This window comes from Galeopterus variegatus, unplaced genomic scaffold, assembly GCF_000696425.1.
Source record: "Galeopterus variegatus unplaced genomic scaffold, G_variegatus-3.0.2 Scaffold2751, whole genome shotgun sequence".
In the NCBI taxonomy this organism is placed as follows: Eukaryota; Metazoa; Chordata; class Mammalia; order Dermoptera; family Cynocephalidae; genus Galeopterus; species Galeopterus variegatus.
The window spans coordinates 98,651-103,004 of NW_007728862.1; positions in this window are offsets into that span (position 1 = coordinate 98,651).

A 4,354-nucleotide genomic window follows, 5' to 3' on the forward strand; every position below is an offset into this window, starting at 1 on the left:
AGGATCAATTATTGTTGATTTATAAGAAAACTATTGGTTTGTTTTGAAGTTTAGTTTGTCCCTGATCAACATTCTCAACCTTTAATTATTCTAATTTCTTTGCAGTGTTCTGATTGATTTCTCTTGGAATTCCTGGATAGACAATGCTGACACCTGCAAATAATTGAAATGTTTACTTTTAATTTATTCTCTTGTCCTATCACATTATCTAGAATCTCAAGGATTCTCTAATTTTTATTCTTATCGAATGTTTATCATTTTCTTTCTGATGACTTTTAAAAGGGATATATAGTGTTTCACAATTAATTTAGATATCTGGGAGATGACTTTTATCAAGTTAAGGAAGCATGCTTTACCCCATAGCATAAGCATTTTTATCATAAAGTACTAAATTTTATTTAACATCTTGGAATTTATTTACATAATCACATGGCTTTTGTTTTTTGCCCTAGTAAAGTGATGACTTATAGTAATAAATGCCCTGATATTGACCCATCCTTATATTTCTGAAATAAGTTAATGTTCAGTAAGTGCACAGATGGATTTTATTTAATAGGATTTTGTGACTCTATATTTGTAAGGGAGATTAGTCTATAGCTTGTGTGTGTGTGTGTGTGTGTGCACATGTGCACTATTTTTGTGTGCTGTATTCTGGAGGTTATACCTGTCTTGTGTAATAAATTGGAAAATGCCCCAATTTTCCTATAATCCATAATAATGACTTTCAATATCTTTACCACTAAAGCAGTAAGAACTTTGTTTACATGGATTCCTAGAATATGTAGTCTTTTGTGTCTGGTTTCTTTAATTTAATGGCAGTATTTGTGAAATTCACCCATGTTGTTGCATATGGCATATTCTTCATCATTGCTGAATATCATCACATTGTGTTAATTTAACACAACCAGTTTTATCATTCTGTTGATGGACATTTGTATTGTTTCCAGTTTGGGCTATTGTGAACAGTGCTGCTATGAACATTTTTATATGCGTCTTTTGCGGAACATATGCAGCAGTATCTGTTGGATGTATTCCCAAGAGAGGAAGTTCTGGGTTGGGATGTATGCCTGTTTCATGGCATACTGGACACGGCCAGTTTTCCAAAGTGATTGTACCAATTTATGCTCCTGGAGGCAGTATATGAATGTTCCTACTGCTACATCTCCTCTCCAAGACTTGGTATTGTCTGTCTTGTGCTTTTTAGTCAATTCTGGTGGGTGCATAAAGGATTAATGTAACCCTTTCTCATCTCTATGGATGAGTTTGATATTAGTTTAACTTTCCAGCTCTATTCTCCTGGAAATGTGACAAAGGTAGAATGTTACCCAGGAACAATGTTAATAATAAATATGACCCCTGACTGGCACATTGCTTTGGACTTGCAGGTCTCTGCATGCACTAGAAACATCTGGGGGGATGTCCTTGATTTCAGCTCCCCTTGGTGCTATGACCTGCAACAGGCAGGTTCCGGCTGGAAGTTGTGCTAATAACTCTGGAGCTGCACTTGGAACACGGAGCTTCTAAATAGGGTGGCTTCACCCATCGATGTGCATCTTGCTCTCTCACTTCTGAGCTGTCACTTGGTGGGAGACGGGGACAGAGAAGATTAGCACTTTTGCTAAATATTGATTAATCAAATATACATGGATATATTTCTGGACTCTATTCTGTTCTATAGATCTACATGTTCAACCTTTTGCAAATACTGTTCTGTTCTGATGACTGTAACTTTATAATAAAATACTGAAATCAAGTAGGTTGCATTCTCCAACTTGTTTTTTCCTTTTCAACACTGTTTTGGCTATTCTTGGTCTTTTGCATTTTTATATAAAGTTTATGATCAGCTTGCTAATAGTTACCAAAAAATTTGCTAGAATTAACTTGGGATTATGTCACATCTATAGATAAATTTAGGGAGAGTTGACATCTTAACAAATGGACCTCAATATTGAATCTTCTGATCTAAACACATGATATAACTATCTTTTTATTTAGAACTTCCTTAACATATCTCAGTGGTGTTTTACAGTTTCCAGTATACAAATCTTGCATATGTTTTATTAAGTTCATCCCTAGACAGTCATGTTTTTATGGTATTGTAAAAGTATGGTTTCTAATTGTTCATTGCTAGTATGTAGAAATACAACCAATTTTTTTGTATTGCCCTTATATCCTGCAACCTTGCTAAACTCACTTATTATTTCTAATAGTTTGTGTATGGATTGCCTAGGATTTTCTGCATGCAATCATGTCATGTGTGAATAGGCATTTTTATTTCTACCTTTCCAATCTGTACACCCTTTATTTCCTTTTCTTGCCTAATTACACTGTCTAAGATCTCTAGTACAATAGTGTGCAAAAATGATGAGAGTAGCATCCTTGTTTTGTTCCTTTATCTTATGGAGAAAACATTCAGGTTTTCAATATTAAGTATGATGTTTTCTGTAGATTTTCCACGGATGTCCTTTATCAGGCTGAGGAAATTCCCCTCTATTCTCGGTTTGCTGATATTTTTATAATGAGTGGGTGTTTACTTATGTTATATTCTTTTTTCTGTAGTTAGGGAGATTATCCTGTGATTTTTCTTGATTACTCTATTAATACAGTGAATTGCACTGACTTCTAGGAAGATTTTCAGTTATGAGTTCAGTTTCTTCAACAAATATAGAGATATTCAGTTTTTAAAATTTCTTCTTATGCACCTAGCAAAGGCTGAATAAATGATGTAATTGTGGCCTTAAAAAAATTTCTTCTGGTGTCGGTATGTATAATATATATCTTTTGAGAAATTTGCACATTTTATCTAACCCATAGAATATATTTACATAAAATAAAATTGTTCATAATATTCTCTTATTGTCTTTTCAATAGCTGCAGGATCTTTAATTCTTCCATGCTCTCATTCTTGATACTAGCAATTTATGTCAGCACATTTTTTTCCCTCAACCAATCAGAGTTTCTAAAAAATTAAAACAAAACAAAAAACAGCCAGCTTTTGGTTTCAATAATATTCTCTATTGTTTGCCTCTTTCTGTTTCATAAATTTCTGTCTTGATCTTTATTATTTCCTTTCTTCTACTTCCTTTGTGCTTAATTTGCTCTTTATTTCTAGTTTCTTAAGGAGGAAGTTGAGGTTATTTCTTTGTGACCTGTATTCTTTTCTCATGTAGGCATTTAGTGCTATAAATTCCCCATTAAGCACTGCTTTAGCTTTATCCCACAAATTTGAATAAGTTGTATTTTCATTTTCAATTAATTAAAAGGATATCTTTTATTTTCCCCTGAGAATCTTCTTTGACTTATGGTTTATTGAGAAATGTGTTGTTTAAAACTTATTAATATTTTGGGACTTTTCAGATAACTATTTTTGATTTTTTGCTTAATTCTGTTATGCCCTGAAAGGCTACTTTGTATGATTTGTATTCTTTTAAGTTGTTAAGGTATATTTTATGGCCCAGCATATGTTCTATCTTGGTGAATGCCCATGAGCACTTGAGAAGGATGTGTATTATGCTGTTGTTGGGTGGAGTGTTCTATAAATTTCAATTAGGTCTAAGTGAAGGATAGTTTTGTTTATGTCTTCTGTGTCCATATTGAGCTTTCTATCTCCTCTGACAATTCCTGAGAGAAAAGAGTTGAAGGTTTCAGGTATAACTGGGGATTTGGGTATAACTGTCTATTTCTCCTGCCAGTTCAATCGGTTTTTGCTTCACTGATTTTGAAGCCTTGTTGTTAGGTACATGTTCATTTATGAGTGTTATATCTTCTTGCAGAATTGATCCTTTTGTCATGGTGTAATGTCCTTCTTTATCCAGGATAATACTCCCTCTGTTGAAGTCTATTTTTCTGATATTAAGATAGCTGCTCTGGCTTTCTTTTGGCTGGTGCTTGAGTGATATATCTTTTTTTTTTTCATCCTTATACTTTTCAAATTCACAGATTCTTTATTTGGCTAAATCAAGTTTACTGATGAGCTTGTAAAAGTCATTCTTTATTCCTTTTGCTGTGTTTTCACTTTTAGCATTTCTATTTCATTTTTCTCACAGCTTCCATCTCGTTTCAAGGCAGTATATTATTTTAAACAAAGGGTTGAAAACAACCTAACTCTCTTTAATGGTGGGATCACTAAGTAGAGGACACTGTTTTCATACCAATCAAATAAATAAATTTATATGTACTGCTATGGAAAGAGCTAGAATGTATGTCGAGTTTAAAAAACAAGTTTCAGGGCCGGCCCGGTGGCGCACTGCTACAGTGCGCCGCTTGGGAGCATGGCAGCGCTCCCGCCAAGGGTTCGGATCCCACATACAGACCGGTTCCCGCTCACTGGCTGAGCGAGGTGCGGGCGCAACAC